The 13,248-nt window shown below is 47.2% G+C and overlaps 1 protein-coding gene across 1 annotated transcript in view; it reads left to right on the top strand.

The window, feature by feature from the left end:
• The window catches only part of LOC306735229 (neural-cadherin), a gene marked incomplete at both ends in the record, with an annotated part of 289,025 nt that overhangs the window by 117,054 nt on the left and 158,723 nt on the right, over window positions 1–13,248 (top strand). The window lies entirely within an intron of this gene.

Here is a 13,248-nt window from a genome sequence, read left to right as displayed (position 1 = left end):
TGTAATGACTTTGGTGATTCCCTGATTGTTTATATAGAGTCTGTGAATGGCATTACACTTACCCAGTGAAAAGAGTATTACAATTTTTTTCAGATAAATTGGTGTACAGATGTTCCTGGTTCCCAAGCTCGACTATGACAAACATTTGTATGGTTTCAAGTGAATTATCTCAATACCTATTGCACATATTGTCATACAATTTGGGACAAACACTAATACCCCTTTCAGGAGGAACTGTGATCTCTGGTTTATTATCAAATACCTGCAAAAACTGATGTAATTTCCACCAGCCTCAGCTGAACTTTGTGTTTACCATGTTGACGATGGTGAGACTGCTCAACGGCACGACGGCGTTGTCATCGTGAGCATGCTGTTACTAGCGTTTAGTTGAGTACAGCTTCACAGAGCCATTTGCATGGCTATCTTAGTCTTGTTATTTAGGTGGACCAACCCTCTAATGTACACTTCCCAAGCAGTGTAGAACATCTTCATTACACCATATAGCTACAAGGATAACATGTGCTGCATATTCAGCACCTATTGTACCACTTGCTGTAATAATAGCTCATACAATTTATGTCAGGATTAATAGCAGTATTAAAAGAATCTGCATTTTAAAGGATAGTTAATTTATGTATTTACTGTAGTGGGGCCCAAGTCAGTTGGTCTCATTGTTCCATTGTTATTTTTTTTTATTTATCACAATCTCTCCGAAGCCCATTCAACAATGCAACCCCTCTCAACCCACACCACGCACCGTGCAACAGCCTAGTTGTGTTTGAATAATAAGAAATTGGGAGCAAGCCATCCAGGCTACTGTCGTTTTAGAGTATGAGCAAATTGCTTTTTTTTTATCATAGTAAAGGTGTCCAGGTGAGAGATTTGGCCTGAATACATCTCGCTGCCGAGATGGCCAAACCTCGACTGGAAGTCAGCAACACTCGCGTGGAAGAAGTGTCTATAATTAGAAGCCTGGCAGACATGTGAGAAGGAGCAGAGTGAATTGCATGTGCCCACTTGGTATTTTGTACTGGAGGGATGGTACAGCTCTTTCTTTAACTGCGAAGAGTTTCATTGTGATGTGCGTCCATCGTTGTGTCCAATTTTTATTTCCTACTGAAAGATTCCTCTACAGCATCGCTTATTTTAAATTAGCTGTAAAGCTGATGCTTAATGGTGGTCATGGCCTTAAAGTTAATATCAACAGCTTAGTTAAATACAAAGTACAACTTATAGGTGTTTAAAAATGTTTGGTTCAAAATGGGGTCTCAAGTGTATCTGCTTTTGCCAGATACACTTGTTCACTTAATACTTGCATACTTTTTTTCGATACACAAAGCTCGAACAGGCAAGTATAATGTTGTTTCCCAACCCTGACTGAGTTGTGTCCTGTGAAGACAGAAGTTTATTTTTAAAAGACCGTATGAATGTAATAATTGGAAATTGACACGTGTTACTTACTCCTTACTCACAAAATAACTTTACGTAAGTGTTGTATGACGATCCATAGCCATTCTACATCCTTCCACCAAGTTGTATGAGAATCGAGCCGGTAGTTTTTGCATAATCCTGCTGACAAACAGAAAAACAAACGAGCAGAAAAATATAACCTCCTTGGTGCCGCAACATCGTTTAGATATTGGTTTAAAAACTCGGGTATAAAATTGGCACGAGTAGAAAGTTCAATACACAGCCCCAGTGGCCAAATAAAAAACAGCTAGCAGTACCAGTTAGATATATGGAATACATGCAAAAGGCCGTTGTGTGAGGTGAATACATATTGCGATGGTGAGCCGGTAGATCAGCTCACGGCTGACGAGCAGGTGAAGTCGCGTGGCACATTCGTCCTTGATCCTATGCAATGAGCTTTATTTATTATAGCTTGAAAACATATGCGGCGAAGGTAGGTTTTTCTGTATTCCCATGTAATTGATGGTTGCCAGGAGGTTCGGCAACATCTGCAATAAACAACTGCTCGGGGCTCCAAAGTCGGCTTGCTTAGTTTAATAAATGCACGTGTTTACATTGTATTGATGACCCACATGGGAATATTATATTCTGTACGTTATCTAGTCCACCTCAGATGGGAGAAAAAGGACTAGAAATAGATCTTGATCAGGGTCTGTTCAGCCAGATTTCCTGTTAGCTTTACAGGAACGCACAAAAGCAAGACACTGTTATAATACATCATTTAATGTGATATTTTCCTCCAAGGGATTTACAGATCTCTCCCCGTTTGCCACCCGCTTTATGTGTGTGTCCCAGATGCATGATTACAAGGATCACAATTCTCTGACAAATATCACAGAATAATAAAATATACTGCCATAACTTTTTGGGGGCGTTTGAATGTTAAAGAATTGCCACTGTTGAGAGATTGCGGGGCTTTGTGGGCTGATCCAGAGATTGTCCAATTTAAGGCTCTCTCTGGCAGGAGACATTAAGGAACCCTGTCATATATATCAGTTGTACGTAATATAATTATCTGCCAACAAGGCAGATCAACACTGTGCTGCTTGCAGAACTTTGTGAAAATCGGGTCGACTTCGCACTGAAAACACCTTGAAACTGCATGCATGTGGTGGATTTATGTTTAACTTCAGAATCCGGACTCCCTGAACAGAAAAGGAACTGTGTTGTTCCACTCAGATAGCAGTGGAAAAAAAATAGGCCGTACATATTAATAATATACATACAAGCTTTTGCAACACATCTCCCCAGATTTCTCTGCACACAGTGCTGACTGGCTACAGTCTGTCCTGAGGAAAAAATAAAATAAAATTCACTGTCGGACTTTATTGTACTCTGCATCAACCTCTGCAGCAGTGTTTGCTGAATATAAACTTTTGTTTACACCTGTGTGTATTTCCCCGTGTGCGTGTGTGTGTGTGTTCATGTTTATGCATTTATAAATACCAGTGACTTTGTATGTGACACGTCTTTCTTGATCCAAAGCTTCCCCCCATTACACTTCTAAGACTGTAAATTAAAATAATCTTTCCCCCTCTCTCGCCTGTTTATTTTTTTTTATCTCTTTCTCACACACACACACACACACACACACACACACACACACACACACACACACACACACACACACACACACACACACACCCCCACGTATACCCTTCACCATGGACAGCAGTGCCAGAGAACCAGCCATTGTGACAAACACCTCGAGGCACACACCCCCTCCATGGCAATCCTCCATCTCTTGTGCAACAACACACACACACACACACACTGGAAGGCAAACAGAAGGGACATACTGTACATATGCAGCTCAGAAATGATGCGCTTTAGCATTAACTTGAGTAGAATAGCAATTATCCTCTTTCCTTTGTTCATCATTTACGAAAGACTCATCTGCAAATCAATACGCTGTAAGTCTTTGGCCCGCATGTGTCGTGCTCATTCAGTAAGCATTCCCCCCCAAAAAATTAAAAAGAAATTCATACAGCGTCTGGCTGCAATCTGTCTAATCAGTTGCTTTGGTCTGGCAAACAGAGATAGGAGGATGAATAGTGCACGCACACACATATCTGTGATGCGTGTTTCTGATTCCAGGGCCCTCGTGTAGCAGCAAGCGGGTGAACACATGACAGCCAGAGCACCTGCCCCCTCCTCCCCCCCGCCTCTGAAGATAAGGAGGGTGTAATAAGTGTGTCCGCACTTTTAGCCCACACACACGCACACACACACACACACACACACTCTCACACAAGCGCACGTACAAAGTAAACAGAGCACCAGAGGGCGAGATGAATACAGAGCGGAGGAGAGTCATTCAAAGCAGAGAGTGGGATGCAGATGAGCCGCCTACACCGGACTGGGAGAGAGAGAGTGAGAAGGAGGGAGAGGGAGAGAGAGGGAGAGGATGAAATGGAATGCCAGAATGATGGCACTAAAAGGGAAAACCAATCAATTTAACTATTCATATGTTGTGTAGACATAATTAATGAAATCTCTCTCAGAGCTAAAAACACTGAAATAAGAAAGTTTGTGTCCACCAGAAACTCCTCTCTCTCTCTCTCTCTCTCTCTCTCTGAGCGTGGTGGAGAGCGTTGTGAGCGCCGCTAAATGTTTGGTGATGTTTCTCAAACTTTTATTCTCTTTTCATTCATAGTTCACTGTGTGATTGAGTTGTTGCAATTTTTGGGTTGTTTATTGTTTTTTTTGGAGACAGACAGCCGTGTTTCTTGTCAGGGATGGCGTCCTCTGAGACGCCATCCCTGTCTTTGAGGCATGGAGTGCGGGTTCAGCCCAACCCGTGTGTCCCGGTGGAGGCGGTGCTCCTGGCTGTGGGAGACCATGTGGGTCACGCTAACCTGTGCTACGCCTCGAGGATGAACAAAGGTGTGGTGGTGTTTTTTAAAAGAGGAGCGATATGTGGCGCAGTTAATAGCGAGCGGCGTCTTGCTGAACGGCGTCTAGCTGCAGGTTTCCCCGCTGGCAGTGCCCTCCACCCGGGACACATCCAGAACTGTTGCGTGTGCTGCAAGAATGAAAAATTGAAACATGTCCAGTCCTTCAGGAGACGGGTGTTTATGTTCCTCATCTGTCCGTCTCAGACGCTGGAGGTCTCGTTTAGGGTGAAACACGGGGAGGGCCACTACGTGGTATATGCTAGCATGGGTAGCGTCAAGTGTTTTGAGTGTGGGTTGTGGGGCACAAGAGGGCCGCTTGTCCGCACAGACCAGCCGAAGGGCACCCGGAACCGGGGGCCACACCGGGGAGGAGCGGACTAACGCCGGGGCTCCGTTGAATAACGAGACGCCGGAGGTCGCTGCTCCGCAAGGAGGTGAAGCCCCGCCCACTGGCCCCGAGGCCCCGCCCACCGGCCCAGAGCAGGGAGGGAGATTTCCCAAAAATGCCTCCTTGAGCGGTCACCGAGTTTTTGTAAAACTGTATTATGGTGCCCTAACAACAGCCCACATACAGTTTTTGGAAAGATTAGGACCTAAAGAATCGGAATCTGCAACAAAAATCCTAGTAGAACACAACATTTGGGTGTTCAAAGCAGTTTCAGTCAAAAAACGGTGTCGTTCGGTTCAAAAATTGATTTTACGTAAATACTTAAACTTAACGGTTACTTGAATTATGTTTCACACCAGATGTATCTTCTCACAAGGGTTGCGGTATTGTAGCAATTTAAATGAAGTTAAACAATGATGTGGTTCCGGAAATAATATGTTGTTGTTTTTTGTCTGATAAAATAGGCGCAAGGGGATTTTCGCACACTGTTTTTAAAGGGTTAACTTGCGTTCTCTGGCAGGGGTGAGGGTGTTGAGGTGGACTGAGATTTTTGGCAGGGGATCCTACCCAGGGGGCTGTTGGTCCCTGTACAGACCCCCTGTAGACAAAAGGACAGGTGACCCCAGTGGAGGGCTGTACATGGGGGCCATGCTGATTGCTCGGCTCAGGGTGCAGGCTGTTTTTTGAGACGGACACAAAACACAGACTTCTTTGTGGACATTTGGGCTCTGAAGGACATGCTCTGTGCAGTCAGAGACAATGCTATGGTTCTGAACTTGTGACTGGTGCTTCTTTTTCTTAACTATTTCTTTTTTAGTTTTGTTGTAAGTTTGTGATAAACTGTAAATGAAATTGATTGAGTAATAAAGATACTAGACAACCAATCTCTCTCTCTCTCTCTCTCTCTATGAGAGGAAGCATCGTGGTTGAGAGCTGAGCGCGCGTGTGGCGGAGAGTTACATCGGTGTTCGATAGTTTGAAGTGGTGAATACAGTGTTTTTGTGTAGTGTAGTGTCACGGTGGGGTTTTTGTTTTTTTGTGTGTCTGGTTGCACGGGGTTGGTCGGGTTTGTGTTGGTGTGTTTGCGGCTGCTCGGCTTACGCCGGACGGCGTGCGGCACGACGCCGACATGGGCCGGGTGTTGGGTCACGGCAGCGTGGTGTCCACTGCCCGCATGAGCGGCGGGGTGGTGATTTTTTTGGACACCATAGAGAAAGCCAACACAGTGGTGGTGGGTGGGGTGGAAGTGAACGGCGCACTCGTGGCAGTGATGCCGCTCTCCACGCCGGCGGTCCGGGTGACCGTGGCCAACGTGCCCCCCTTCATTAGGGACGAGGCTCTAATCAGGGAGCTGGGCAGACACAGGAAAGTCATTTCACAGGTGAAAAAGATCTCCTCAGGGTTCAAATCACCGTTATTAAAACACGTGGTGTCGCACAGGAGGTTGCTCCTAATGGTTTTAACTGACCGGAGCAAGGACCTCGACATTGTGGTCAAAGTCAGGGTGGAGGAGTTTGACTACACAATGTTTGCAACTTCAGGGGTCACACGATGTTTTGGTTGTAGGAGGGAGGGACACCAGGCCAGGGCGTGTCCGGAGAGGGGTGCGTCTGGTGGTGCTCCTCCTGCTGGCGGTGCTCCGTCTGCTGGCGGTGCTCCGTCTGCTGGCGGTGCTCCGCTGGCTGGCGGTGCTCCTCCTGCTGGCGGTGCGCCCCCTGCTGGCGGTGCTCTTCCTGCTTGCGGTGCTCCTCCTGCGGGCGGTGCTCCTGCGGGCGGTGCTCCTCCTGCGGGCGGTGCTCCCGCTGGCGGGGCTGTGCCTGGGGGGCAGGGCCGGGAGGTCAGGGACCAGCAAGACGGTCAGGGAGGACAAGACGGGACAGGTGGGGTCCGGGACGTAGGAGAGAGGGATCAGGGTGAGCCATGTGGGCTCCAAGCGAATGTGGGCCTGCAGGTGGGTCGGACGGGGGAGGGGGGTCGGAAGGGAGTGGGGGAGCGGCAGGACAGGCAGGCGGCTGCTGGGGGACAGTGTGTGGCCAACAGGAGGCAAAGAGCAGTTGAACAGGCAGAGGGTGGTGAGGAAGAGGAAGGTGAGGAAGACGCCGTGTTGTCAGGAGGTGATGCTGACATGGAGGCAGAGGAGGAGGGGCTTAAAGTCGTCCGGCTTAAGAGGAAGTGCAAAGGGCGCGCTGAGAGCTCCCAGGCAAAAAAAGGAGCAGTGAGCTCGAAGAGACTGGGAAAGAGGGCAGCAGAGTCTGCGTCCGGTGCAGGAGAGGACTCCGCTGATAGTGAAGCCTCTGACTCCTGGGCTGGGCTACGGAGTGGCAGTGAAGGCTACGGCATGGATAAAGACGTTTCTCCAAAGGACTGAGAATGAGAGGGGAGAGGACGTGAGGGATTATTTCTCTGAGGAGGAGAAATTTTTAAAGTCTGCGCATTTTCATATGCACAGTGGTGGAACAGGAGGCTTTACCAGGCCAGAGGTCTACAGGATGAGGAAAATAATGCAGAAGGTCAATAAGAAGTTAGGAGAGGGCGGGTTGATTTAGTTATGATGTTTTGTTTGCTACTTTTTATCTTTTTAATGACGAGTCTTCTGAATATCAGCACGTTGAACGTGAACGGGGCCAGTGATCCGGTAAAGAGGTCTCTGGTGTACCAGCTGATGAAACTCAAGAGGACGGACGTGATGTTTCTGCAGAAGACTCACAGTGACTCGTACAATGAGACCGAGTGGAAGAGTGAGTGGGGAGGGAGGTGGTGCTGAGTCACAAGGGCACAACCAATGGGGGGGGTGGGGATCCTTTTCTCAGAGAGCTTTACACAAGAGTCTGTAGAGGTGGAGCAGGTGGTGAAGGGCAGACTGCTGATGGTGAGGGCCAAGTTCCAACATATTCATGTTGTGTTTCTGAATGTTTATGCTCCCGTTTTAGGGCCGGAGCGAGTGGGTTTTTTAAAGGTCTTAACCACAGTTCTATGCAGAGTGGAGGTGGAGGACTTTTTATTTGTGGGAGGGACAGGACAGGAATCACCCGGAGCCTCACGGTCCATCCCAGCATGCACTAAGGCAGCTGGTGGAGCAGCACGAGCTAGTCGACGTGTGGAGGAGACTCAACGGGGACAGGAGACAGTACACCTGGGCTCACTCAAGAGGGAATTTGATTTCCATGGCTAGGTTAGACAGGTTTTATGGTTTTAAACACCATTTTAACACGGTGAGGAAGAGCAGCATGGTGCCCGTTGGGTTTACTGACCACGCTATGGTTAGTTGCAGTGTTTCTATTACTAACTTAAAGTCTAGAAGCGCATACTGGCATTTTAATTCGACTCTTTTATCTGATGCACATTTTAAGGACGTGTTCAGGTTCTTCTGGCACAGTTTTAAAGGCGTAAAACATGAGTTTGAATCTTTAAAACAGTGGTGGGATTGTGGGAAGGTGGAGATAAAGCAGCTCTGTCAACAGTACACTCTCAATGTCACACGGGATATTACCAGATCTATGAGGGATCTAGAGACGGAAATTGTGGAACTGCAGAACTTAGCAGAATCCACTAGAGATGGAGATCACATTGAAGATCTCAAATCAAAAAAGTCTGCTCTGACAGACCTGCTGGGCACTAAGGCCCAAGAGGCGCTGGTGAGGTCACGGTTCATGAGTGCAACACACATGGATGCACCGTCCAAGTTCTTCTTTGGCCTGGAGAAAAGGAACGGGCAGAGCAGGAGCATTCATGCTCTACACTCTGATACGGGACAGGAGCTCAGGGACAGGGAGGAGATCCGGAAGAGAGCTGTTAGCTTCTACCCTCAGCTATACTGCAGTGAGTACACTGAGGACGATGCCATGTTCAAGTCCTTTTGTGGGGAGCTGCCCAAGGTTCCGGAGTATGTGAACGCCGGGCTGGAGGCTCCCTTGGAGATACAGGAACTGTACGCGGCCCTGCAGAGCATGGCGGGGGGGGAAGGCCCCGGGCATTGATGGGCTTCCTGTAGAGTTCTTCGAAGAATTCTGGAGTGAGATGGGCGAAGACCTTTTAAGCGTTTTTAATGAGAGTTTTAGAGACATGTCGCTGCCTCTAAGCTGCAGGAGAGCGGTGATAATTCTCCTGCCAAAAAAGGGCGATCTACAGGAGATCAAGAACTGGTGTCCTGTGTCACTTCTGTGCTCGGACTACAAGATATTGTCCAAAACGCTGGCCAACAGATTGAGGGAGGTGATGGACCAGGTGATCCACCAGGACCAAACTTACTGCGTGCCTGGTAGGTCCATTCTGGACAATGTGTCCTTAATTCGGGATATTTTGGACATCTCTGGCTCTTTGGGCATCAACATTGGCCTCATTTCACTAGACCAGGAAAAGGCTTTTGACCGGGTTGAGTACCTATACCTCTGGAGGACTCTGGAGAGCTTTGGCCTCAATCCAGGTCTCATAGCCATGATCAAGGTGTTATACCAGAACATTGAGAGTGTACTGAAAATTAATGGAGGTCTTAGTGCTCCTTTTAGGGTGCACAGAGGGGTGAGACAGGGCTGCTCTCTCTCAGGGATGCTGTATGCACTGTCCATTGAACCCTTGTTGGGCAAGATCAGAGCAAACATTAAAGGGCTGGTTTGAACGGGGTTTCAGGGGGTTATTTTATCAGCATACGCTGATGACGTTATTATTTTTATTAAAAACCAGGAAGAGGTCAGCAAGCTAGAAAACATCGTTAGCGACTTCGGCACCGTCTCAGCGGCAAGAGTCAACTGGACAAAGAGCGAAGCTCTGGCAGTGGGCAGCTGGAGGGTGGTGGGGGGGTCTGCCCAGTCTACTAGGAGGGTTGACCTGGAAGAGGGATGGGCTGAAATACCTTGGAGTGTATGTTGGGTATGAAGAACTTGTAAAGAAGAATTGTGAGGGTGTGGTGGCAAGAGTCGAAGGAGCCTTAGCGAAATGGAAGTGGCTGAAGCCACATATGTCCTACAGAGGCCGGACTCTGGTGGTTAATAATCTGGTGGCGTCTACGCTGTGGCACAAGTTAGCCTGCATGGAGCCTCCCAAAGGCTTCACACTCAGGCTGCAGGCCATCCTGGTAGACTCTTTTTGGGACAAGCTGCATTGGGTCCCTCAGGGGGTGCTGTTTTTAACAAAGGAGGAGGGGGGACAGGGTCTGGATCGACAGCAGGGTGGCGACGTTCAGGTTTCAGTTTGTACAAAAGTATCTGACAGGTCCGACAGATGTGGTGTGGAGGGGGGTGGTTTTAAGGAATGCTGCTGGGCTTGGAGTAGACACTGCACTCTTTTTAATGGATCTTAACCTTCTAGAACGAGGTGGGCTGTCTCCTTTTTACCGGTCAGTTTTTAAAGTATGGAACTCCTTTAAATGGAGGAAACTGGAGCCAGCGGCATCACTACATTGGCTGCTGGAGGAGCCTCTGGTGAACGGGGCCAGGATGGACGTGCAGGACAGCGCGACACCAGGGCTCAACAACAGGCTGTGCTCCTTGGGGATCACCACCCTGAGAAAGGTGGTGGATATAGCTGGTCCTGGCCTGGCAGACGCACCTGCGCTAGCCTCTCTGCTCGGGCTGAAGTCCCTTTGGCAGAGCGGGGGCATCCTGAGCAGGTGGGCCGAGAGGCTAACGAGGGAAGAGGGGAAGATGCTGCAGGAGTATAGCGGAGGTGAGGAGGCACCGGACCCCACAGACCCCTTTCCGGAGCTGAGATCCAGTCCGGACCTGAGCGGGGTCCCAGGAACACTGCTGAGCGGAGCGGACAGGCAGCAAGTGGACTTCTGTACAGCCACGGGGAAGTCCGTGTACGCGCTGTGTGTGAAGCTCTTAAACAAGGACAAACTGACCGGGAGAGTGGACACTGTGTGGAGGCAGAAGCTGGGGGTGGGCTCTGGGGTGAAGCCAGGGTGGAGGGGGTTGTATAAACCTCCCATCAGAAAGAGGACTGGGGATCTTCAGTGGAGGGTTCTACACGGGGCGGTGGCTGTGAATGCTTTTTTTTTTGTGCTTAACCCCACTGTATCCAATACATGTCCATTCTGTGGGGCTGTGGAGACTGTGTTTCACTGTTTTTATGAGTGACAGGCTCTGTAGTCTTTCTAACGCCCTGTGTATTGTTTTTAGCAGGTCTGGTCTCAGGCAATTTTTATTTTTGGGGTCCATTATCGGAAGCTGGACGCCTCCAAGTGGCAGCTCCTGAACTTGGTGCTGGGAGAAGCCAAGTTGGCGATTTACAGCAGCAGGAAGCGCATGGTGGAGGGCAGGACGGGACGGGAAGCACTCCCTGTCTTCAGGTCTCTGGTCAAGGCCAGAGTCTGGGTTGATTTTATAGGTTTTTCAAGAGTATGAACAATTTGGGTGATTTCATCCAGAAATGGTGCTATGATGATGCATTGTGTTGTGTGTTTGGGGAGATCTTAACGTTTAAGGTTCCATTTGTGTAAATTAGGAAGTGGCTATGTTGTCATAAGAACTGTGTTTTAAACTGAGTGTCAAATAAAGGTTTTGTAAAAGTCAAGTCTCTCTCTCTCTCTCTCTGCGATGACTTGGCCTTTATGAAGGGAACGTTTGTGCCTTCACAACAGCACATTGTGTGATGGATACTGTGGGTTATTTTCCGACCTTGCTCTCACTTCCCTCTGGTTTCGATGTTGATTGTGTTGGTTATTTCCTCACTTCTAAAAGAATCATTTTCTGGCATTTGTGGAGAGCCGTTCATATCTTACAATAATTTCAGCGAGTCAAACTAAAATTTATCTCAAACTGAACTGCACCGAAACAAAGCAGAGAAAGACTCACCCGACCACAGTGATGAAAAGCAGCGTTTTCCCCTGAAAAAGAATATAACGTCAAATACAGCATTCACAGGTTATTAGTTTTATCATCTAAACTCTTTTTGATTCCATGAAGGGGTGGTTGTTAAAGTTCTGTCGATGTGGGGCTATGGTTCATGATGATTTCAAACCTAAGTGACTTGTAAGTGATGTGAAGCCTGTTTTGTGTTGACAAAATGCTGCACTGTACAGCGTAAAACAGCACCAAGTGACTACACTCTCACAGATGAATGCTACCTGTCTTTTAGTTGCCCTGAAGTTGGAACAAGACGTCAAACTCTTCATTGCGCCCACATTGTCAACGGCAACGCATTACAGCCTTATACGTTTTTCTGTTCTTACTTTTTATTACTTTATTTTCGATACTCGACTTTGGAACAGCCAGAAATGCTCCACCCGTTTTGGTTCATTTCCCAGACCCAGACGTGCTTTAAAAGTGATCAAAAAAAATTCCTAAAACCAATTCTAAAACAAACTTGGGCGGTTTGGATTTCTTCTTCTTCTTCTTGTACTTCCCAGCATGGCACAGGAAGTGTGTATTTGCATATAGAGCAGCTAAGTGAGACACAAGTGGTCCCTCAAGACGCATGTGGAGACGCATTCTAGTGCCAGGTGTGTGGCGACGTATTTAGAGCTGTCCTCATCGCATCACGAGAGACCCATGTTAACGGCAGGTTTAAACAGGGTCACAGAAACACCTGTGCTTTTGTTTGCTCTCCATCTTTCTTTCTCGCTAAATAAGTTGGTTTTCATGTGAGAGACACTCTTTTTTTCCTTTAAGCTCAGCCTTGATTATTTGTTCTCACTTTTGTGAGGTATGAGCGGCGCCAATTAATGTGTTCGAGGCAGTCAGGTACATTGGTGGGATTTATCTAGAAGGATTGTGCGAGACCCTAACATATAATAAGCTCACTGGTTTGCTTTAACGAATATCAGCAGTGCCTCAAATTTTGTATTTGTTTTTATATTGATTTAAACCTTTATTTAACCAGGAGAGTCCCATTGAGATAACAACAATATCTTTTTCGAGGGAGACCTGGCTAAGACAGGCAGCAGCATAAAAAAGTTAAAAGAAGTTCAAAGTTAAGAGACAGTAACGTAATAACATAATCAATTTAAGAAACATTTACATTTTTGGGAACCTGCCTATTTCTTTCATTCTAGATTTAAAAACAAGACTGGATTGGGTCTGCACCTTTTTGTACATGATCGTCTGACTGAGATGTCATTGCTGCTATCTTGATAGCACTCACTGATGCAGATACAAAGTATATATGGCTTCCCGTTAAAGAACAAAATACGTGTCTACAAAAGGACCATTTTAGGATAAGAAACTCTCTGCATTCAGAATTGGCTCTTGTTCGTAAATGTTAGGTCATATTAAAAGACGTCTTGTGTCAAGTTGTTTGGTACTAACTTGCTACATTCATCAGCTGAGTGATTGGCTTATAGGAATACAAACGAGGCGGTTTTTTTTCCTATACCAGAAAGATAATGGGTGCAGCCAGACCTTTCTTTAGCACTGACGCAGCGCTGTGAACAATAGTCTACCAATGTGAGACTACTTGACGTATAAACAGGAGAAACCATGCGATCTAAATCTTTACAGTCGTCAGTTAAAAAAAGAGCCAACTAACAGCGAACTAACAGCAGGGCAAGAATACACT

The sequence above is a fragment of the Taurulus bubalis genome, assembly GCF_910589615.1.
Source record: "Taurulus bubalis genome assembly, chromosome: 4".
Classification (NCBI taxonomy): domain Eukaryota; kingdom Metazoa; phylum Chordata; class Actinopteri; order Perciformes; family Cottidae; genus Taurulus; species Taurulus bubalis.
The sequence above is the reverse complement of the archived record's forward strand: the minus strand, read 5'-3'. Positions and strand labels throughout refer to the sequence as shown.